General features: G+C 35.4%; 1 long non-coding RNA gene across 1 annotated transcript; it reads right to left on the bottom strand.

Moving 5' to 3' along the window:
* On the bottom strand, positions 1-25,630 carry LOC108641226. Its single transcript, XR_001921843.1, has 4 exons — positions 25,523-25,630; positions 5,192-5,386; positions 687-755; positions 1-88 (listed from the first exon to the last, which is right to left on the bottom strand). It is a non-coding gene; the product is annotated as an uncharacterized LOC108641226 (long non-coding RNA).
* Positions 25,631-26,118: the final 488 nt, after the last annotated feature.

Raw genomic sequence — 26,118 nt, 5'->3', positions numbered from 1 at the left:
CATTTATTGCCCATTTTTATTCCTTATACGTTGTATCAGTATTTCACTGGAGAAATAAGTTATCCTCAGTGTGCAATCATCTGAAAAACTTAAAAAAAGGAAAGGTGTTACTGAAAATAATAAAAACCTATTTCTTTAGCAAATACCTTAAGAAAATCAAAAAAGCCATAGGATGATTATGCTCTAAACAGCTACAAAGAAAACATGTATCAATTAGAGAACAAATGCAATGCAATCTATCCTCCACATAAAATGCAGAATGAACAGCTGTCAATCAGTTGATTTCCAGCAATGACTCTACACATTTTCAAGTACAGCATTCTATACCTGCAAATTCATTAGAAACACAAGAAATCACATATTCCAAGAAATATTTTGAGGGGAAAAAAAGCAATTGTGGGTCTAACAAAATGTTTTGTGTTTCTTACCAACTGAAAAAGTATGAAATAAAAAAGAAAAATTTAGATGCTTGTGAAAGATGAATCTACACTTCAGATGCTGTGCACAGATATGTAACAGGAAGATCTTCAAAGACTTTATAGACAAAGTGAGACAAAACTGTTATAAAATCTAATTAGTTTAGCCACACAAAAAGGTAACTATGTTGTTCAAAATTTTTTATGTGTATCCATTGACCATAGATGACCATGGCAGTAAAACAAGATAATGTAGCAATGTCTTAGAACTTAGTGACTCCAGCAAAAGACTCCTTGGCAGTGGAAAGTGTGTGGTCTATGCTGGAATTTCGTTGGGTGCTGAAGAGAGAGGGGTTTGATTTTCCCTACTACATGTTTATGTTAACAGTATATTTTGACTAGAGCATGCATGCCTTGAATAAAAGTATATGCTAAACTCTAGGAATGTCACAACTGCTAAATTCAACTTCTGATTCCCATTTGGCATCCAAGTACATGGATTTTTATTAGTTTCAATGTTTAAACCTAAATAACTTTTAATAAAAAGTTATTTTCAACTTCAGTGTTTAACTCTGCTAGCAAAGATAGAAACTTGCCTTTAGATAACATTAGAATAACACACCCCAAACATATTAATGTTTTGGCCTGTTTCATCCCATCACAACAAGGAATACCACAAACCATTTCTTGTGCCCACCATCAAATTCTAAATTATGCTTATTGGCCATGTCCACATTGTTCTGATCGTTCCTAGTCATGCATTACAGCTATTGTTTTAGAGAAAATCCTCCCACTGCTGTGATTTTATGCTGAACCAGGTTTTCAGACTGAATAACTTAAAGCCACATAGCTCAGCCAATGTAAAACGTATTTCTTGATAGCACTTTTTTTAAATACTATTTGCTTGCTACACTTACTTCAAAAGAATTGATTATTGAATATTTAGCTTACCTCCCTCCAGCTTGTACAGAAATCATAACACTTGAGAACATATACAATAGGTGTTTTATATTGTGCAACACTATTTCAGGGAATGCAAAATTATGAAAGAGGTGAATCATCACTATAGGAGTTGTGTGATTAAAGCAGAAACTGTCACTGAAATGATGCTGGTGAAATTACCTGTCATTCTCTGAAAGAAAGTCTAAGAAAGACAGTACACAAGTTACTTTTTTGATGACAGAAATGGCAATACTTTGACCAGGAGAAATTCATTGTTCATGGAGGTGTTGAAAAGAAGAGGCAAGAGGAAAATACTAATGACATTATTCAACCATCATTATTATTTCAGGTCAGTCAGGGAATATCCTAAGCTGCCTTTTTCAAGGTGCTCATAGAGAACACAAAGTGTGAACAAAAATTTTACAGATCTTGTAAATTTTAAGAAAAATGTGTCCTGTTTTAAAAATCCCACACATTCAACTGCGATAAGACATGTTCAAATGTGGAAAATGCATCTTCTGCCTCAATAGAACACACATTCCACAACTGACACTGCACACCAAACTTAGGAGAGGTGCTGCCTGTCCAGAGAGATCCAATTTAAAATAAGACAAAGAGAATACACCATCATTAAAGTTTTGTGGGGTTCTTTTCTTTTTTTTTCTTTTTTTTTTTCAATTTTAACTGTAATTACAGTACCTTCAATGCAGTTCTAACACTCACAAATATGGAACTGTTTGGAAGGTGCTGCAAACCACCCAAGATTGCTAAAATTCAGCATATTCCCCTCCATTTCCCATTTTTTCTACATAGTTGTCATATTTAGGCCCAAATGCCATGTTTTTGACCCAGTTCTAACTTTCCTTGCAAAAGAGAATAGAAGGTGGGAAAACATTCAAATATATCACAATTTCTTACAATGGCCCCAAGGTCCTCCACAAGTTGTAGCTTCTAATCCTTTATAACTTAAGGTTCCTTATCTTTCTAGGCAGTTGCCTAACTGAAAACAACTATGTAAAAGTAGATTTGGGAGAACCAGGTTCAAATCTAAACAGAACAGTATTTCAGGCATTTTCTGAACTTTGGTTTGGGACAGAAAAATTGTTTCATACTAGTTCAAAATAAGTATAAAAATAAGTATAAAAAAAAGAAAATAATAACCATATATCTCATGTCTTCTTTCAAATTTTGTAAACATATTTAACATTCTTGCCAGTTTTAACTGCATAAAGACAGGTACTTTCAGCATGAAAATATCCTTTCCTTCCATGAATTATGAATCCTATTTTCTGTACATCTGTATATTGACTGCTGTATAGTAGGTGTGCAGTTATTCTATCAGTGACTAAGTGGGGATGGGAGGAAAACTGTGAAGGTTGTACAGTCTGCTAAACCTGCATTTTTTTTGAGAAATGAAACAGAGACAGCAATTGTTCAGTGGGTCTTTTTTCTCCTTCATTCAGTGATACACATCTAGCACAAGTGAAGTGAGACAGGTGTCACTTTTGTCTGGGTTTCAGAACAGAGAGAATCAAACATCCTTCGGCTACGCTTCAGACTTCCCTGCCAAGCTCCCACCAGATTTGATGAAATCACATAACTCTGCCTAGCTGGCCCACTCTTTCTTTAACAGGTAAAAGTCTGAAAAGAAATACTGACTACAGAGAAATGAACACACTTTTCAGACAGTAGCAACAATCTGCTGAGCACTTTGCTTATTATACATAGAAACCCCCCACATTTCAATTGTTTTTTTTTTTAAATCACACTAAGTGAATGACACAGCAAAGGGAAAGAACAATGTCTCATTCAGGGAACAAATAATATTTGTATTCAAGGAAAAAGAAAATGCTCTGCTTCTGATATATTGGTGATTTGACTGCACCATAACTGGGGTTGTCCCAGATGAGGGGAGTACCCTAGGAAATTATCAACATATGCAGCACATGTATCATATGTTGCCTTTATTCTTCCACTTTTCTTTAGACATCTGCCTAAAGACAGGATATTGGACTACTAAAGTTCAGCCTGATACAGTATTGTAATTTTTATGGCAATTAGGATTTGTTTGCAAATTTACAAGCAAGGAATAAGTTTTGTTTTTAAATCACTTGACTGGAGGAAATATCATTTGAAAATTTTAATTTTTTTTTATACTTACTGTTGCATTAATACCTGAGACACCGATTTGCAATTTATTTCAAATGTGTTGGCCTTTTGTTGTGATTTAACTTGGTGATTTTAGCTGGTTTGTTTTTGGCACATGTCTTCTCTATTTGGTTCACTGAGTGGGGGAGCAAAACCCTTGCACTGGCCAGGGAGCTGCAGAAGTCCTACAACGACAGGGCACAAGTGGTGGAGGCTTCTTTTATCAACAGCACTGCAACACACTGACTTCAGATATGCTCAGAACTATGGCCCCAGTCACTTTTGCCCTGTTATTGCAGAACTCCTGCAGTTCCCTGGCCAGTCACCCTTTCAAAGCAGTCCAGACATCTATAAGGCATCATGGATATCAGTTTAACAATTTATGTTCTAGGTCAAGATATCCTCATTGAAAAAAACCCCAAAGATTGATTAATATTATATGTCAAAAATCATCACTGAACTTTTTTGCTCCTCTACACAGACAAGTTTGATCTGTGTGTTTTGATTTTCCTCATCATGATGAAAGTATTGTGAATGTTCTAGTTAGACAAGAGGTTCTAGGAACATTTACTGCTGAAGTGTTATTATTCACATTTGAAAGCAATATCTTGATATATATTAGCACCAATGTTGACAGCAATACAATTAATTTTATATTACAAAATATGGAACAATGCCTATCAAAAACTGACAGACACATGACTTTTTATTAACTGTGCCAGATGTGGTTATAGAGCTCTCCTGGGTATTATTTTAGTGGATGAAAATTCTAGTGAATAGGATAGCTCAGTTGGAAGGGTCCTACAATGTTCATATTGTCCTACAGACTTAAAAAAACCCCTAAACCTGGATTACATAATTCAGAGAGGACTGGATGCTAATAGTCCAGGCATTCAAAATTCCTTGCACTCAGTGGAAATCTTGACAAAGTATTCCATGTTGTTGATCAACCCTAGGTTTGAAAAGTATTTAAAATTTATTTTTAAAAACTTTTTTCAAATATATCACAGGCTAATAAAGGAAATGTGGTATAAAGCATATGTGTCATAATTGTTCTGGGACAAATACATATGCCCTTCTAGAAAATAAAGACAGCAAATCAATTCTTCTAAATCCTACTGAGTTGCCAAGAAAGTATTAAAATACCTCATAGAAGAAAAAAGATTCTTGTAGATAACATAACTTTAAAATACGTTGTTATATGGTTACAGTGTTCTCTCTTTTAAGACAAGCATTTTAACTACTGAATATTTATAATATCAAACCGAACCAGAATTGACCATATGTGCAAACATACATAACATATGTAACTCATGCCTCAGGTAATCTTAGAAATTATTTTCCTTGGTAATAAATCCTCAGATCATGTACTATTAGTTAGCAGACACAAAAGTAGGGGAAGAAATAGGCATAATCAGAAGCAAGGTGACTACTAGGCAAAGACAAGCAGGTTAAAGAGTAAGGGGGATTTCAGGAAAGAGGGAGAAAAGATGTAAAATTCCCCTTATCTAACCTGAACATACATATAATCCCTGTTTTGCTGAATTCCAAGGCTTTGCCATTTCAGAGATTTCTTTGCCTGCTTTTTTTTTAATCTGTAATCATACAAAAGCAGTACAACTGCAGTAACAATGAAGGTACTTTAGAGATGCATTCACGCAAACACGCTAATAAAAAAAGGTTACCTTTTCAATTGGATTTTGTGGTGCAATAATCTCATAGTTAACCTGTCCTTTGCAGTTCTTAAACACTAAAATTCTGCCAGAGCTGTTCTCAATAGTTTTCTACATGCAGTGAACAACGACAGGTTTGGTTTTCTTTTGCTTGCCACCACTAGGAAGAACCAGGCCGAGATACTTTCTTCATTAATGACAGATGGTCTGAAAGGAAAAAGAAAAAAAAAGGGAAAAAAAAAGTAAAGTCAATATTTGGCTTCAAAATTGAAAACAGACACATCATGCTGCCCTTTCTCTACTACCTTAAAAATACACACTGGCCTGTCTCCACTTAGATGCTGGTATTTTCTGAAATAGTACCACCAGCTTCCTACTAACCGTGACATAAGCTGTAGCAAGCTGTCTGCAGTGATAGCCTGCATAAATCATCGTTCCTGAAGGGAACAGATGTTCAGGGTATGAAAGAGTAATACCACAATTTAGTCATAATTAAAATTCACCTTAGCATGCCTCTATCGGTGAGCAGAGAGGAACGTTTCACTTCTCACCCACAAAAATGAAATGCTTCTTGTTTCTTCTGCTTCAGAAAAATTAAGTCTGAACCTTTTGGACATTGTTTGAGTTCCACATCTGACACTGCATCGTATAAATGACATTTTTATTTCATTTGAACTGTTAGCTTTCTTCTTTACCCAAACACTAGAAAATGACCTCTAAATGGTGTACTGCCTCTGCACAAAATGCACTTACAATTAAATCTTCAAAGGAGATTGTTGCACATTCATTGCATGCAGAAATATAATCAGTAGCTATCCAGACACAGATCAAAACTGTGCCAATAAACACAATCATTGGACTGGTAACAATTCACTCTGAGCTGGATATATTTAAAAACTTAGGGGCTGAAGGCCTTTAAAAATTATTTAGTAATCTAAGATCACTAAAATCAGTGGGAGTTAGAGGATTAACTCAGGAAAAATTTGATCCTTAGCCTTGAAACTGTCATTAATGTTAATGGAATGTGTCTATACACATAATTTTGAAAATGTAAGCCTCATACTGCTATTATTACAGTTGGATTATGTTAGATGCATGACAGTTCTTTTGAAAAATTGGTTTCAATTCACAAGTCTTTATATCATGAGGCTACATTATTCTAAAATATAAAGGATGTGTTGATTATGTTAATAAATGTCTCTAAATCCACTAAAGTATAAATGGCTGAGCCTTTCATAGTGATTTAAAATTCTAAGACAAAAGAAAATTAATCCTCTCATCAGCATTGATATTGGCAATCAATTTGAAAAAAAACCCCGAACCCTGTCATTAAACCATGGGTTAGTTTCCCAGCTTCAGTGGCTGTCCACCCATGGAACTTCACACTGGATCCTCAAATCCATGGATTAGATCCTCAGTGAATGTAAATTAGATAACTTTATCAAATTCAGTACAGCTACAGTAACTTACCAGGACTGAGAATGTAAATTTGTAAATTAATAATCCAGTAAGGTTTTGTAACCAAATTTACTTCTCAACGGGTAAGCAAATTTCAGATTTACATTTGAAAAGTTGCTGTTTGTTCTCTTCCATGGGGATGCATCTACATTAGTTCAAAGACAGACTGCAATTTTTAAGTGAGGAACCTAATGTTTCCACTTAATGTACTTTGGTTTATATCACAGGGCAGTTTCAAAGCATGCAAACAGATATCATTTGGATGAAACTAAATGCAGGGATGTGCTCCAGAGATGTGCCTAAAGCCCTTCCACAAGTCCAAAGCACAGAGTAGAGCTCGCCCAGAGTAATGTCTTTTAAAATGTGTGTAGTGTGGACATGAAGTTCCTTAATACTAACAACAGCTTCCTTCAAAGGTGTGTTTCTCTGGCCCTCTACAACTCGGTAACACAGACATAGTTTCATTTTTCTGCTCCCTTCTCCAGAGTCCTTCCTGTTCATTGTAGAATTTATGAATTTTGCCTTATCTTTGCTTTTGAAACAGAACAAATGTGCACTTGCATTGTCAGGAAGTCATTCTCTGGTTGCTGTACAAGCCAATTGGCCTGTGCACACAGTATGAACTTGTTAAAATCTTCTGCTAAAAATCTAATCTTTCCCATTGCCACTGATCAAGTTCCAGCATCAAATAACTTTGCTGATGCCAGAGTATTCTCTTAGGCTCAAAACAGCCTTTCACATAGTACATTTAAAACTGGAATGCCAAGTAGGATAGAGATGGGCAATGAGCATTAGTTGTTACTTCCACAAGTAAATGTAACAATGCTAGAACGGGAAATGCAGGAAATGGCATTAAAAATTCCATGTGTTTCACAGTCCTTACTATTAACAATTGGGAAAAGTTTTTTATTATTGATTCATTACTCATTTAGAAAGCAAGCAAGGCTTCCTAAATCCATTTTAGAAATGGGACTCCTGAAAAACTGTACAGGATCTCACAGAAGAGCTTGAAATAGTCTCCTCTCTACAAGGACATGGTCATACAGCAACCATTTATTCAGACAAAAAGTTCTTTTTTATTTCATGAACAACAGCAGTTTTGGAAGACAGTTCTCTTATGGACATTATTTTTTATGTTAGTTACTCATATTTGTGTGAAAAGGTTAATTTAACTGACTGTATAAGACACTCTGTCCACTCAGACATATCCCAGAACTCACAAGAGCAACACATCTTGAATCACACCTGCATGTGACTTAGCCATGAATTCCCCTTCTGATCATATGAAAATGTAATAAAGAGGTTGTGGAAAGACCAGTTTAACTAAGTGTTAAAAACCACATTTACTAACACAGGAAAACAGATCTTAAAATCTCAACTAAACAACACCAGTGAGTACAAAGATGGACTGACTGCCATTTGGGAATTTTTGAAAACATTGTGTTTTCAGAGAAGTTGCAGAAGGTGAGTAAGCCTGGGAAGGAGGGGCTCTAACTTGCACTGACAGATCTAGTCTAAGTCTGTACCTTTTGGTAACGATTTAGTTTGGTAGGATATTCATTTATATGGTGTTATTTCCCATATAAGCAGGTATTACAAGTTGTCTGTCATACAGCTGCAAAGGATGTTCTCAGTTCAGGTAAGCCACAGTAAGTAAGTGTAGTTTGGTTTCCTCTTGAGCAGCACTTGGAAAAGAAGTGGCAGTTGATTTAGATTATAATGAGAGATGACATAAGGTGAAACTAAAGAGATGGCTTGGCATTGACTGATAAGAGTAAGTAGATGCCTAAAGGCAAATTTAGGAAGATTACAGCTGCCTAAACCAAAGAATGTGATAAAGAAAAATTTTGCCCATCCTTTAAGGTTACATCCACAGTACTCCTTAAGGCTGGCTGAAGAATTATAGTGAAGGTCAATCCTGCCTGTATTCCACAGTATAAACCTGCAAGGAAGCTTCAAGCACAGCAGGAATAAGCCCTCTAGGAATCTGCATGGCCTAAAATGTGAAGCATGACTTTTTCTTCCTAGCCTTGAATGAAGAAGATGTCAATGAGGTTGTTGTGTGCATGGAAAGCACTACATGGTAATGAATAAACTTCTGCCACTCCAGAGCAGCACAGATGCAAAATCAGGAACTTGAGGGTCTTTGTTTTCCCTTATTTTCAAAAATAAATTACTCCTGCCACCTGAGATTGTCTATATATCGACACTTCTGTGCATCCTTATGCTACCATGATCCTGTCTGATCTCATAAATTGAGCAGCCACCAGTCTTTAGGGGCTCAGGAATCTCCAAAGCAAAGTTCCCTTACTCAGATATACTAAATGCAGATACATTCAATGCAGAGACAAACACCAGTAGCACTGAGTTCATCACAAAGTAACACAGACATGAGCATTTAAACCAAAAAATGACCTGAAGAATAGTGGTAAAGCCTCTTTTATAGAGTGGCCAATGCTCTTATTTTCTGGGTAGAGGGAGATCAGATTCTATAACATTCTCAGTCTGACAGAGTTAGTTCCATATTTCTTAATTCCCAGGAGAATGCTTCCACAGTCTCCAGACTGCAGGCTGGATGAGATCTCTCTCCTGTTGCTATTGGCCTGTGCAGCAATAAAAAGAAATTCTTGGGAGGAGAAAGAAAGGACAGCCACGGGAATCTGACTTTGCAGGCCACAGATAATAAAGCACTTATTTGGAAATAGGGTAAGGAACAGAAGTGATTTGATAGGAAATTGGAAGGACACTTCTAGCCCTGCTGAAAATATTTTAATGTCTTTTTATGACCAGGATAAGTAATAGAAGTAGAGCAAATATTAACAGTGAAAAGGAGAAGATTGTCAAGGTCTGTAGGGAGAGAGGATATCCTCTGACTTACAACTACAGTGAGAAAAAAAACAGAGAAGCTGCTTGATATATAAGTTCTTCTTGCTTTGGTTGAACACTTAGATCATCTACAAGGACCTGCTACCATTACTTCAACACAAGTTGAAGATTTGACTGGGTGACCTGCAGAGGTCCTTTTCAAGGCAAATTATTCTGTGATCCTCAGTAATCTGCCACCATGTAGCAGACAGTTGTACAGGCTACTACCAAACATAATGTACCTTAATTTGATAACCACTAAGTGAACACTAAGTGCTTGATAATGCAAATTTACAAATCTTAACCTTGGTGTTTTTATACTCATCTTTTTCATAAATTTTTATGCAAGAATTCACCATAATTTTCAAAAATTAAATTATGTGTCAGATATTAAAACTATTTAAACAAGATCAACGACACTAGTCAATAATTTGGTACAGACAGTGGAGATTAATTTAACAAACAGATATTACACTGAGAACTGTGGACAAACAGAACATATTACCTAAATGGAAGAAACCCCTCCAAAAAACCACACAGTAACACTGTTACTGTTGGTTAAAGTAGCTGTAAATCTTTCATCAGCTCAAGACAGTAGAATTATAGTTCAAATCCCTATGTCAAGAAATACCTTCCTCCAGTAGAAGAGTTCTTAATGATATGATGGCACAGAAGTTTACTATTAGGACTGAGGAACAGCACTTGTACAATAACAGTATAAACTCACAGAGCACTAAAATCCTCATTTGACAGCTCCTAAGTCCCTATCTAAGAACTACACTGTTCATGGTCTGAGCCCAGGTTTGCATGTTACATTGAACTTATTCCAAAATTCAGTTTTCTTAGTCTCCTGACATCTATCCCTTTCATCCACAATTCCTTTTTACTGTCATTGTTTAAATAAGATTTACAGAGTTGTAAGAAACTTGCTTTAAATAATAAAAAGGAATAAACTTATAGGTTGAAAGGGACTAGCATATGGTATTACACATATAGTGATATTGTGCAGTATATATTATGCCTATGTACTCAGACACATCTTGCATTAACTTCTTTCTCTTTCCTCACCTTGAAATAAATATCAATCAATGCCATGAAGAAACCCCATAATTTCATGAATCCAAAACATATTGTCTGGGAAAAAGTATTTTCATCTATTAAAAACAGGACTGACTTTTCTCAGCTCCCAATTTTTAAGATTCCAAAAAATTGAGTGATACATTTTAAAGGTCACAGAACAGTAACAGAGACATGAATCTGAAATATATCTTATGTAGTAATACAAATAAGTGTTAATATAACAAATATGAAACTCCCTGATCTATATTTATGAAACAGGAAGAAAGGCACAAGTTTCCTAAAATTTAAACCCTAGCAGTAACAACACATAATGTTCCATTCAATTATGTCCCCTGTTCAAATTCCAGATGCCTCTGTATTTGGGAAACATATTATGCCCAGGTCACATTCCTGTGTTTAACTATGTTTACAGTCACTCCCTTTTTTTTTTAAATACTTGAGAGTTTTTTAGCTTTTTGTTTCTGCATGTTCTGAAGTGCCATCATTTATTGCCACAGGCACAATGGCTATATTTAACTAATAATGACAGCAGTTGTCATTAGATTTTAAACTCACTAACACTAGTCTGACATATTATTTGAGGTATGTGTTAATACTAAATTTGATTAAAATTACAAACATCCCATCTTCTCTGCCAATCAACGTATTTCATCCCCTCGCCCTGAACTTTTCTATGAACTCTGAAGGAAAATAGGTCATGGCCTTAGTGTCCTTTTGAACTAAAGAAGGCCCCCAGATTGTGAAAATGCTCCTAGAGGCTTTTCACAAAACACAAATAAAAATTTAGGTTCATCAACGAACGATCAGTGGTTTTTACTACTTTTTGTGTGAGAGGAATCTAAAATGTAAACCTTACTTTGCAAAAATCACACTAGAATTCCTTTCAAAAAAGGAAGTTACATTTTACTTCGGAAAATAATCGAAAATATGTAAATTATCAGCAATTAAAACTGCCAACATGTCTCACCAATCGGGGCATTAATACTAAAAACTCAGTAAAAATTCCTATGATTATATTTGAGCAGTCCAGAGGTAATGAACACTATTTGAAGAAATAAAAAAACCTGGCTTTGGAAGAGTTAAAAAGAAGCAATTAACATTTGGCCATGCAATTTCCTGAGAATCCTTCCCTTATTTACACTCAAGTAAACATAAAATTATTTGGGGATTAAACAGGTGTCAATGCCAAACAGAATAAATAAGACAAGCCCTGAAGAGACTACAGCAACAATGCAGAATGATGAAAACACATAGAGACTGGGTGAAATGTTAAAACTCCCTGGCTTTTTGGCTGCCAACCCAAAATTCAATGGATCAGTTGATAGTTTACAATGCAAACCATTTTAGTCCAGTTGGCAGAGAGAAGAGAGAAAATGCCTCTCACTCATCAGTACTTTGTATTTATCTTCTCCATTCTTCTCCATTTTTCCTCCTGAACTTATGTCCACTGGGTCTAGAATGATAATGGTTGGAAGATTGTCTTCTTCAGGATTGGGATGAGTTTCTCCATTCAGCACAGTTGACAAACATTTTTGGTTTAGCTTTTTTTTTTATAGCAGAGGTCAGAGATGTAAACATAAATTATTTTAAACAGATTTTTACTGCAATCTACAGATTAGTGGGGATGCAGATATTCATGTTTTGCATTTCTTGAAGTGTTTGTCTTTTAAACACCCTGGCTGAGTGCAAAGGGACTACAACAAAGGTTCTACAGGCCGAGACCCTTATCTGTTGTTATGTAAAAGGTATGGACAAAACTTTCTTACCACTCCTGGTCATTTTTACACACAAGGATGTCTCAGAATTTTCCCTGGATTTGTCTTCTGGGATACCATTGGGGAGGTGTTAGCACAAGTTCAACTACTAATTAAATAGAGCCGTACTTCTAACATTTAATTTACATTGTTTGGGTTGTAGCTTATTATTTCCATGTTCTTTTATTCAAAATGCAATTTTAAGTCGTATTTGGAAAGCATTTTTTGCAGCCTAGAAAATAGAATTATTCTTTTTCATTATTATTATTGCAGAATTGCTGACTTCTTTATCAGGATTATGTTTCCACTAATATAGATATCACAAAAATATACAGACATTTTATAGCCTGAGTCCAATGCAGAATTTTGTGAAGGAAGTTGTATCTCTCCCTTTAAATTCAAGTAGGTTTTTGGAAAGGCATCAGTCTGCATTCCCTCAAAACATAGTACTGACACCTAACTAGTTAATACAGTATCATCTTGCACTTTGCTGCCCTAAACCAAAGTATAATAGGAAACAGCGTTTTTTAAGAGGGTAAAAGGGTAAAAATTAGGGCATTTTGTTTACACACATATATATGTGCAAATATATATATATAAAATGTAGTAGATGCTATCATTACAAACAATCAGTCGAAAAACTGGAACCTACATTTAAAGGGTTTAGCCATTTCTCACATTATAGTGAGTGTTTACTGGTTACCTAAACAAATCAATTTGTAGAATTTATGTAAATTTTGAATTTTTTGATTGGAAAAAAAAGTTTCCAAGCTATTACAGAAAAAGTATTCCCTCTGGTGATTTTTTTACCCTGATCAACTTGCCTTACTTGGCATTATTTACATATATGTGTTTGTGTGTCTGTGTGTATAAATATATTATAACTTCTGGCTATCAGTTTACAGCATCTAGGTAAGTTGTCATGTTTACTCCATAAAGCCTACTGGTTGCTCCCAGAAATCCAGCATCTGCTCAAACCAGCATGTTGGAAAATGTCTTTGCAAACCATTAAATCATCAAACTAAAGTATCACAAAGTTTTCTCCTTTTTCTTTAACAAACCACCCAAGTTAATGGACAGGTGGGTGAAGCTGAAGAGCAGAAAAGTTAAAGCCTGACAACACACATTGGCAATGGGTTATTGTGCCATCAATATATGTTGTCTGGGAGACCATATTTATCAAAATCTGCTGTGGAAGCTCTTGAGGGAACACTCTATGTACCTTTGATTCTTGTGCCAAAGGAAGCAGTAGAATTCGTTAATATTACCACCAGATTCCTGTATAAAAAAAAAAAGCTAAAGACTTCAATGCCACTGAGTGGCCAGGAGGGAGACTTCAGTATTGTGAGGGTTCCAAAATAGCTCATAAAAGGGCATATTTCGGATTTCAAAAAGGTACTCAAAACAGAAAAAGAATCTTTAATAACACTTTGAATCTAAATTTTCCATAGTAAAGTAGTAAAATCAGTTTTCTGTCAGAAACACTTAAAATGCAATCTAGGTGTTGCTGGCATCTGAAAGATCATGGTTTTGCTATTTTATCTTTCAGGACCTGATCAAGCTCTTTTCCAACTAATCACCTCTATGATTTGACATATGATGATTCAAGAGAGAACTTGAATCATTCTGTTGTCAACCTTGAGATCTTCAACCTACAAGAAGGACTGGCTCATAATATATGATGAGCTACATATTTCTGCATATTTCATGACTATTTTTATAGCATATTCCTTTTTCAGATCAGAATTCCAGTACAAATGCACTGAAATGACATCCTATAATACAGGAATTACAGAAAAATTGGCAATAAAGTGTATTAATTTCAAGTTCACAGAGAAGATTCATTTCTTCTGAAAAATAAGATGTCACAACTTTGATTTGTATGTGTTGATGAGAAAAAGACATATTATTTAGAGTGCTGCTTGAAATTTGGACCATTTGGACCATTTCCAAATTGGTCAATAGTTAGAGTGGTAAGAATCCATCATTTCACTGACACTCCTTGTAGAAAACATGTCCTATTTTAAATGTAGTCACTCTCTGAAGGAAGATCAAGGTAAATGGCAAATACAGAAACTGAAAAATTACTGAATGGCAGACAAAGTGTAGAAGACATTTTTTCCACAATAGTATGACTGAGAAAGTGCATAATTATTTTATGAAGGAGTGATGGACAATTGACTATTTTATTAGGTCAGGTTGCTAAAGTCACTGCAATGAAATTCAATAGAAATAAATTAGTATCAGTTTAAGAAATTGGTAAGTACTGAAGAAAAAAGTATGAAGCAGTACACTGGGGACATCTGAAATTCAATTGTAAAGAAGTGTGGAGGTACAATAAAAGCTGGCAGGAGAAACACAAGGTATTAGAAGAATAAATAAGAACACCCACTGTATTTTGAAATTCAGTAACTGCTAAATATATAAATGTCTGCAAACAAACACTGAGGTATGTGTTCTCCCATAAATTTCCAAAGGATAATTAATTAAATACAACCATTGACCATCACCAAATTACACAGATGAACAACACACTACAGAGAATAAACTCTTTGGAGCAGTTCTGCACCACACTAGTTCCACAATAGTCTGCCAAAAAATATGTTTTAAATGCTTGAAACTTGACAGGGTTTTGATTGCTAAATTCCTGTTGGAATGGAACCCTATAACCGATATGTCACATGTATTTATCATAAAAATTGAATTATATTAGAAGAATATAAGAACTTTTTATTATTGTTGTTTATCCAAGACCTTTTGTCACCTTATGTTTGAATCCCTATTCACTTAACCAAAACCTCAAGTTAAATTTTAGGGCATCAGAAAGATAAGAAGCAGAATAAATCCCAATAAGCCAAGACATCAACATCACTGGGAATTATATTTCATCCAAGTATTGATGCCACTTGAAGCAGTAAAATTATATGCAAGATGATACAGTTCTGACAGACTTTGTGATTTATACAGTACTTGAAACACGAATTTCTACAAAGATGTTGGTCTTGCAAATATTTATGTTTAACTACACATATAAAAGGTCTGTCTGATTTCCACAGGATCACCTGTACGTGTATATGCAGGGTTAAGGCTTTACACTATATATCACTGACCTTCCATTGTCATTCAAAAAAGATTTGCTACTGACATTTGACCTTGTTATCTGTATGGTAAGGACTCAAATGCAGCCATTAGTATGTTTACACTGAAAAGTCATGCTACTCCACACTCTCTTCCCACTCCTGGGCTAGAGAAAGAAATTATAAAATAGGTCCTGTCTATCTCCATATGTCTCTAAAACCTCTCTTCAATGTATTGTAGCTTTTTAAAAATACATATATTACCATTGTAATGTAATTGTATGTATAAATTAAAACAGAAAAAGTAAAAAAAAAAAAGTACTATGGAATCTTATACAGAGAATTTGTGAATGTTTTTAACATCAGCTCTGATTTTTGAGAACATGGAATTCTCCACTAGGAACTGTCATTTTCCAGTCCTATTAAACTTGCAAACAGAGGTGTTAAAAGGCCTATTTTCTGGTATTGGTGGCTTTTCTACTTATAGCAGTGACTTTTTGCTGTTATACTTACCCTTTTAATGGACACACAATATGTTACTCCGTGCCCAAGCTCACCTACTCTTTCTTTTCTCAAAAGACAAGGCACATCTGCCACCTGCTCTAGTCTGTGTCCCAGCAACAACTGTCGAGCAGCAAAAAGATTGATTATCAGTCAAAAACCATTCAACAACACCAGATTTTGGTAGGTTAAGCTTGCTGATCCAGCAAGAGATGGTGTGAAATTTTCAGTAATGTGTGCCAACATTTTGGTGCTAAAGGAACAGCAGTGCATGTCACAGTGAAACACAGCCAAAGAGATGCAGACAAAGCACAGAAGTTTTTGTTTTGAACTTGGCTTGCAAGAGGAAAATGAGAGATAGAAAAAAAAGACTCACTTAATGACTTTGGAAATCTATCACAACACTCAAGTCGTGTGCATGGAGAAACTGTAATATATGTACCAGTGAAGACTTTGTAACAAATAGCAGTACTCCTATAAAACACTGCCACAATAGGGTTGTGGAAAGGATTCATTCAGCACAAACAGCAGTTCTGTCATCCACTTGTGCAAAAATAAACACAGTGATCTGTGCCTTTTATTGAATATATAGGCCATTAATTACAACCATCCTAGTGACTGGATCACCTGAATTGTACTCAGAATAATTTTTATGTTACCAAAACCACCTTATAGTATATAAAATTGATTATGTAAGAGACAGGTTTAAAATATAAGCTTCTTTTATAAATATATCCATGAACACGTAAACAAACCTTTAATTAATGGACTTAGATTATAAAGGCTCTACTAATTAGTGTTAGATTTTTGTGTTTATAGAGAGAGCTATATAATAGTAATTTTCTTAGTCAAAGAGCCAGTAATGAGTATAATGTGGATATCTTCTTGAAATGCATTTGTAGTATTAGCAATCTGCAAAAGAATTAGTGAAAGCTCATTTGAATACTTTGAAATGTTGAATGAACAATTTAACACTAAAATATGTCTCTTAATACTTCCCAAGACAACAAATGCTATTTAAAAAATACGTAGGAAAATAAAACCAAAGCCTTGTTTCTAAAGAAAGTACATAAGAAAAAAAATTGCCCCAAAGTGCAAAGTAATTGATATATAAAATACATACAACATATGTACGAAATATGCAAACTATGTGAATTATTTGCTTTTGTTTTTCTTTGCAATCCCTCATTTTTTAAAAAACCTATCACACATTCTACCACTATAAGATTACAAAAATCGGGATGTTTCATGTTCTGTTAAAAAACTGACCTTATTTACATTTCTCATTGGAAGTGTACACTGGAATTGTAGATTCCTACCTACACATACACTACCTTAGTAATAATTTAGCTTTTCAGAATATATAAGATTCTATCAATTAACAGTTCTTCGTCACAAGTGCTGGTTGAATTCATAGTTTAATAAAATACTCAACTGGTATCTTTACCTTGATACTGAACCCTACTTGAGCTATGGTTATAAAATGCTACCACAAATTTGCAGCAGAAATCTCACAAGGTACTTCATGGTCTTAAAATGACAGTGAGAAACATTTACATTCATATCTAAATTGTAGAGGATTCAGAAATATTTTTCACCTCTGGTGAAAACTAAAACATAATTAATTACCACTTTGGTAAAAGAATGAGAAGGAGAGAAGAAAAATTTTAATATGGTCTTATCAAAATATCTAAAATTAATAAAGCATAGGAAAGTAGATATTCCATATTGTTGTATTAAACTTTCCAAAAAACCCTAAAAAACTGCATTAATTAATCCAATCTTACATTCTGGATTATTTTGCTAGTGGAATAAGCCTAATTAATTATGTCTGTTTGATGTCACTGAAACTAAACAGTAAATTCAATAATCTCTTTACATTTTCACCATTTAACCTCCTGCAGGCTCCCTAATGTCTATTCAGATCTATATTAAATTAAGTACCAATGCTAATGAAGGGCAATAAATGTGGCTGTCAGTAGATTTTTCTTTCATTAAGCACATTATCCTCTTACTGAGCTGTAAATGAGTAAACATTAGTTTTGTTAAACCATGCAAAAAGACAGGATGAAAATAATTTTTAATTGCACCCCTTAAGCCACTTTGCTGTGTGTGTGTGGGGGGGTGTTTCTGAGTTTTGTTCCTTAGGTTTTTACCTCTCATTTTTTTTCTCCTGGGCACAGAAAGGTTTTCTCCAGTTGAAATCTCAACTTCGGCATCGCGGGGCACGTCTTTGGGTTCTCGTGCTGCAGTGCTGCCTGCCAAGAACACTCATTGTGCAGCCATGTTCAGACTCAGCTTTTCAGAGCACTCCCCCAGCAGCTAGATGAAGGCAAGAGGTAAGGAAGACTGATTTACAGACATATTTGTTTCATGGGTGATATTTGGTTAGAAAAAATAAAACTGGAAATAAAAAATTTAATGCTCGTATTAACTGTGTTTTATTCCTAAATTATTACTAGATTGTTACTAGAAAGCACAGGAGGAGAAAAACACATAACCTTAAAAATGTTGCTTTAAAGGGATTGTGCTCTTGCCTTTTAATGCCAAATAATACTGTGCTTTATTCTGTAACTTCTTTCACTTAGCATTTATAAATATTTTTAACAAGTCATGCATCTCAGAAATAGTGCACAAAGTTTCATCAAGCTTGATTTAAAGGAAAAAAAGGATTTACATTAGGGTTTGAAGCAAAAGCTGCAGAGAAACTTTCTGCTTGCAAGAAAACTTGCATTCAAGGTTCTTGGCTTAATTAAGGACTCAGAAACTTTAGCAAAGATCTTTCTTGTGCCATTTTTGCGAGCTGTGACTTTGATTACATTTGGCTGCTGTTTAATAACTTTGGATACTTCAAATGCTCTGTGGATTTGCCAGGGTTTTGAAACAGAGAGCACAGTTAGTTCTGTTGAAATAGAAAATTCAGTTTAGGATTCTAAAGAAACAATCCAATATTATTATTTTTTACTTTTTTTTTAGAACTTTTATTGTAATTGTGTGAAAAAAACAATCTGAGCGCATGGTCACTAAAATTCTCCACAGTGTAAGAATTTAGTTCACAGCATCTAAGTTCTAAATGTAGAAAATACAGAGAAATTGAACTCTTCTAAACAAAATAGACTTAACCTATGCCACGTGGAGCTTATTCAGAACTTCTAAAATACTGAAAAGTAGCTGCTATAAAGTCCTCTTATGAAATGTCTTAAGAACTTCACAAGAAAATAAATCACCTAATTTTAAAAGTATTTTTCACAACTTATCAGCTCAAATAAATATAGGAAAAAAATTTTGATTCTGAGCAAACTTGTAATTAAAGAGTGCTTTCAGTGTATAGTATGTAGGCTATTGCTTCTAGTTTAAAAAGTAAGAACTGGTGACAATCTTTTCTCAGGCAAAATTTCAATCAAATTGACAGCAATTATGCCTGTACAGTGACTGCAGAGGTGGGGCTTATTGTTAATTGTTTCTGTTTCCCAGAGAGCAAAATATATTCAATACAGCTGCCAGAATAAAATTAAATAAACTAATAATCGATATAAAAACATCATAATACTGTTTTAAAATCCTCATTCCACAAATGACTCCTGCATAATAACACAGTAAGACTATTTTTAAGAAGAAAAAAAAAAAAAGGAGAGGAAAGCAGATTTATAACAAAATGTCATTTGTGACAAGAACATTTGTGCACACAGTCTCTCTTCCAACCTTCAACAAGAGGTTCCCATGCACAACTCAAAACTGGTTTGAGGCCTGAGATGTGAATTCCTCTCCCATAAAAAAAAACTTGCAAATTTTCCCATTCATTTAAATCAGCACTGAACTGATACTTCACTTAAACCATAATGACATCCAGGTGAATCTCACATATTTTACAGTTTCCACATCTCTTGGAAGACCAAATGACCACATAAAAATCCCAGCTTTTTTGTCTTCTTTTTAGTATTTGTAATGCAAGTTGTGCTATTAAATCAACGTGGCTACTTCAGTGTTGAGTACTAAACCATGACAACTTTAATCATCTAGCTTTGCCTCAGTTTATAACAATTTCCTTCCCCAAAACAGAAGATACAACAAAAAGCTTTTGATGAGGAGATCTAAACTGAACACGTTATAGTACACTTTTGTTCACCAAGTCTTCTCCTTAATCACCTTTATGGTACATTGCAAAATCCAATTGCTCCCTTGGATTTTCCAGACAGGCAGGATCAATTCATTTTGGATTAATTATGGAGAATCACATTCTTCTTTGCAGAGAGGTCAACTTGTTGGATATTACCTATCTACTGTTAAGTCTTAAAAATTTGTAAAACCAAGCGGGAAATCTGATTATTGTAACTGGGTCTTCCAGGAACGTTTGATGGAATCAATATGTTTTTTAAAAACTATGTGTCCTGAGAAATTGCTAGGTCAAGAAATCTTAATAAAAATTAGCAGGGTCTGGTTTAGAATATCAACAGAATGGTTATTACAAGGTGACTGAACTGCAACACTCTTGATTAAAAGCAACAGAGAGGAGCTTTGATTACCTTAGTTGACCTGGGGGAACACTTTCAGCTCTGTTTCTCTTGGATGGTGATATAAGACAGAAATTGTCTGTACTGCTTGATTTGTAGCTGTCTATACATCTGATACTCCATCACAGCTCTGAACTGATTTGGTTTGATGTGTAAAACAATCTTGAAGTCTTGACCTGCTTGATACCATTGCTGATTGCAGGCGAATGTTGGGGGCAAATAGAAGTTGTCTAGAGCTCTGCTTCCCTTCAGTATTTTAACAGCTTTTTTGAGTAGGGAGGGAAAGGTTTTCTGACCCAAAAATATGATAAATGTGGTTAAAATTTTATCTCTTTGCTCTGGACTTTCAACTACTTTAAATTAGTACTAATTAACTGTACAGAGTTCAGAAAAGCCTAAAATATCTTAATTAAAGTTGTAAAATACCTTATGAAACCGATTCCTATTTCTGCAAACTGTAACATTATTTCATAATTCAGCTGAATTAATCTTTGCACAAGCCCAGATCAGAAGGGAAATGTATAAAGTGCTGTAGGACAGGATTATGGTGAAGTACAGCAGGTATTCCAGCTATGCCACACTGCACTAGCATGAAGTCTGTGCTAGCCTTCCTTTGTACAAAATGAACATTAAATTACCTCATAAGCTAGAAAAAAAGGTTTTATTTGCATATGACATTAAAGATAATGAGAACAAAAGCCTCCAACTTTCAATTTGAGGCTACTATTAATGGCACAAAATTACTTTGTGCCATAGGCCAAAAGCCTGGATGGAATATTCACCCATATGAAGATCAAGCAATCTAATTTTATCCAGTCTTTGGGAGATCCAAATCAGCACTAGTGTAACTGTGCCAAGAGCAGTACTAAAGATCAAGATGAAGCAAGAAAGGAATTGGATAAGATCAAGCCCTCATTCTCCTTTCATATTCAAATAACTCCAAAGTATCAGAACATTCCCATTATAAATTACAAAAATGATATCACGACAAATGGGAACTTTAACATTTGTCCACATGAATTGCAGTATTTCTTCCTAGGAAATCTTAAACTAATATACTGTCTCAGGAATATTAAATATTGGAGTTCAATCAAAGAAAACTTGTTTTAGTATTATGAGATCTACACTATGCTGTGTTTTCATTCTGACTAGTGACAGCAAGAGGACATTATTTTTTGCAAATACCCTTTTCCTTAAAAGACCACTTTGTTACCCACTTCAAAAGCAGAAAATAACCACAAAACCAGGAAGAAATGTCTTTATACAATAAAAATGTATTAATTGCCATTATTTACTCCGTAGATTCCTTGATTCTTTACCAGATAAAATCGTAACTTGCCACTCACAAACTACTCTGATGGAATAAAAACAGTACTGTTGGCATTACCTACCAAGGACCTTGCTTACAGGACAAGTAAACCCTCATGTAAGAGGGTTGGTGTAGCAAATATTTTCAACACACATTTTGTAAGTATATATTTTCAACAATATATATACACCTACGAAACCTACTGTCACTAAATTACACTATACAAGGAATATACCACAGGTATTTTTGTTCCCCAGTCCTAGGCCAGCTTTTCCTTACAATTTCCCCCATCATAACAACTATTTGTGTGTACAGTGTATGTAAACCTTAGGGTACTTGTGCACACACTCCAATTCCTTCACTGAGGTGGTTTCAAACAGAAGATGCAAGAGTGCAATTACCAAAAGTAATCTTACCCTTGCACTGCTGAGCTGTTTTATAGTTTGGGAAAACTCAGATTTAGATGTAACTCCAGTGCCCGTTCTCCTGGAGATTGAACACCATAAAATTAAAGTTTTAATATGTAGAAATTGCATAAAAGAGTCAGTTTGAAATGGCATTCACAAGTCAGGAAGAATGTTATTCCATATTAAAGGAAAATTTTGCTAGCTGCTAACACCAAGATGTTGTGATCCTATTTCTACAGCGCAAGGAAAGATGCCCAGATAGAGAAACAGAGAGAAAAGATTTTGAAACCAGAACTTTAAACAGGAAAAGAAACGAAAACAACTAAAAACCTGCAGAGCTCTAACAACTCTTTTTTCCCATACAAAAGCAATTAAACTGCTGTTTATTCATGGCCAAAACACTGAGGCTTTTTTGTAATTATTGCAAAAGGAACTTCTACTTTCAGTTAGTTCTACATGCTGAAATTGTTTAGCTACATCAGACCCAAATTTCCATTCTACTGCTCTGGTGCAATTTTCTAATTACTCATTATTGTGTAACTAAAGCACATCTCCATGTTTCTTCTCTAAATAGAAAACAACAGTGTACTAAGGAGAAGTAAATAAATAGTCCATACAGTTTTCTAAGACATAAATCTGCACATGGCTAATGATTTCCTTTGATAAGTGAAAAATATAGTTACTGTAACAGACATTGGTTCTGTAACAGTGATACAGGTCAAAGTTATCACACAGTTTGGGATGTGAATTCAACAGCAGGATAATGACAGTTGCCAAGGATTTGTACTTGCTGTCTCTTGCTGCCAGTGTTGCCTGTCAAATTGTCTCTTTTTCTTATACTGAAGCCATGGGATTTTTTATGGATAGCAATTACTTACAATATCCAATGAAGTACATCAGATATAACAACCACCCTTTAGCCTTTCATTATTTGGTCGTCTCTTTGTTATTTCTAGTCATCCATTTGCACCTAAATTATTTATTTATACTGCATATTTGACAAGCATGTATTCTTTGCTTTATTTTTTTTCAGTAGTTACTCCAAAGATATGGGGATTTATTTCAATATTCTGCTACTTACGTTTACCTTATTTTTATTTCTGTACTTGTACTTTGTGTTGGATTTCTCAAGAAAAGCATTGTCTGAACAGCAAAGACATTTTGTTTATCTATTAAAGGTAATAAAAATTAAAATAATGGCAATATCAGATCTTAACCATGATGGAGGGATTAAGCAAATCTTATATTATTCATTATTTGTTTGCATTGTTGTTTTTCTTGAGCCGTCATATGAGTTTCATATTTGTTTGCATTTACATTATTGTTGCACTGCATGCATGTATATCCCAGATAACCATATTAATATATTTTTATATTGATAAGTAAGCAGAGGATGTTTCATATATTATGGTCCTGAAACATTTTCTGGTACAGGTCTGCATTAACATCATCATAAGACTTGTGAAAATTCTAAATTTCATTTCATTATACAGGAAACCCACAGTATACATGTTTTACAAGGTAAAAACCAAAGCCTGATAGTTTATCAAATTCAATGTTTGGGAAGCTGCCTTCATAATAACTCACTCAACAAAGGACAGCTTTACACACACAATCTTTATCATTTTGAGAAGGACCTTCTTCAACAAATAATGCTGCAAACCTCACACCTACCAAGTAAACTAAATTGATCTCAGCTCATACAGCAGCTGGAAAGAAAAAGTGATGATTGTTTTCCTTTTATTAAAAAAACAAAACCAAAAACAAAACATATCTTCTACCTTTCTCCTAACACTCTTTCCAATTACAGGCTATCACAAAACTAGAATCCATTCTAAATGAGTACATGCTGAGTAATAACCTAGTAAGTGCAGGCTGCGAGTGAAACTCTTGTCCCAATGAAATTATTGGGAATTTTGCCAAAGGCTTGAATGAAAATTTTACACTGGATCTCTGAGTTGATGAATAGAAAAAAACTGTTTCTCCTTTCTGTCACTTCCCCACTGAAACCTTGGCATCCCACAGACCTCTGGCCACAGAAACTTTTTCTCCAGTACACTAAAGAAAAGAAACCAGACTGCTCAGGGAAGCAACTGGTGCTTAATGCACAAGAAAATGTTTGATCAGTTCTTTTTGGTCATAGCAATAATCTGAGAGCATTTACTATCTCTTCTTAGAAATTAGCCAAGAAACTAGACAGCACCCAGTGCATCTCTTCTGTCTCACCCCAGAGACACGGATCAGACAAAAACTACTTTATGTCCAAGGAATGAAGATGCCACACTACGGAAAAGAAACAGGGGCGAAAAATGGGAATATACACAAGTGCTCCTAAAGAAATTGATAACTGAGCTACCATAGTGTAGTTGTACTAGCTGGGTAGGTAACAAGGCCAAATAAAAGCTACAGAAGTTTGAGACTGAAGTGTCATTCGTACTCGCACAAGTTGGTGTCTGCCATCTGCTCTCTGTGCGGCGGAGGAACAAGGGGAGCAGCACCCTGGGATCCGCGGTGGCTGGAGGGGTTTGGCGCTGGGCTTTGGCTGCTGGGCTCACAGCCAGCTCTGCCAGAGCGGAGCCGAGCGCATCCCCCTTCCCAGGGCCCGGGGGGAGCCGCCAGACGGCCCCGCGGGGCCGCTCCTTCCCGCGGGGGCTGCCCGGGCCCCACACACGCGGCCCTTCTTTCCCCGTCCTGCCCCGTCCTGCTGCTCCGCTCCAGGAGTGCCCCTCCGCCCCGCTGTGACCCCGGCACCACACGGCTGTGCCCCTGAGCCCCGCTCCCGCCCCTCCATGGCAAGGCTGCCCGCCTGGCACAGCCCTGCTGAGGGTCTCCAGACACTTTGGGATCGCTCCCCTTCAATAAAGCCGCGCCGTACCTCGTCGGTTTTAATCGTTCTTATACTTCCTCTGCTACAAAAGTATCCTCAGCTCTCCTGACCGAAATCAACTCTAAACACCACGGCTCGGGGTTCCGGTCTGCTGTTCGAGCAAAGAGCAAGAACTGGTATCTAAGGAGACAAAGAGACGTGAGAAGACAAAGAAAATTATTTTACATTCCAGGACCACTAAGTCAGCTGCAGGTGGACCCAGAATGAAGGATTCACAAACACTTTTCAGAACTAAAAAATTTTAAATAGAGAACCAAAGTTAAAAATCAGTGTGCCTGTAGGGTTTTGAGATATATCGAATGAAACTGAGAGTGCATCATACAGGGAAACTATACAAATATTTTAAATGTTCCACATCTCTTGATCCTTACTCTGAGACTGAGGCTAACAAAATATTTAGTCAATTATATTTTTTCGACTTATCACGCAGAAGCAAATGAAGCATCATTGACAAATTACATGAGTGAAAAGTTGCCATGGTTTTCTTTACTCACACTTTTTTTTGCTAATGCAGGTTGTGCATCCCTGTGGCACGAAGACACTTGCAGAGTTTGGAGCTCATCGTATTTTTTGTGATGATGCACATGCCATATGGCATTTTTCCTGAGCACTTATCAGACTTCTGTTGTTTGCCATTTCCTGTTTAGAAGTACAAAAGATTGTAACTAAAGTGAAAGTGAAGGCTATTTGTTAATTTTTTAAGACTGATGATAAAACAGTGATTTAAAAAATGGAACCAATCTTTTATCATTATTTTCTCTACAGCTTTTGAGAAAATGGTGGGATTCAGACAGTTTCATTTGGAATCTCTCTATACTTTGCATATTCCTCTTTTCTGGAGCTGCAAGATTTGAAACTGAAATGAAAATTTGGAGGCTATAAATAAAGAGAGAAATTGCATTCTTTGTGGATTTAGATTAATCTGATTATCTGTACATACAATCAAATCAGAAACACCTGAAGTCATACAGATTTTCAATAAATCCATCTTTTCACCTCTTGTTTTCTCCCTGCTGCCCCCATCTCCTCTACCTCTACTGAAATGGAGAAACTTCTGTGTTTCAGAAGTTGTCTCTACATAGACATCACC

Source organism: Manacus vitellinus, unplaced genomic scaffold (genome assembly GCF_001715985.3).
Source record: "Manacus vitellinus isolate BGI_N305 unplaced genomic scaffold, ASM171598v3 scaffold_57_pilon, whole genome shotgun sequence".
In the NCBI taxonomy this organism is placed as follows: Eukaryota; Metazoa; Chordata; class Aves; order Passeriformes; family Pipridae; genus Manacus; species Manacus vitellinus.
The sequence above is the reverse complement of the archived record's forward strand: the minus strand, read 5'-3'. Positions and strand labels throughout refer to the sequence as shown.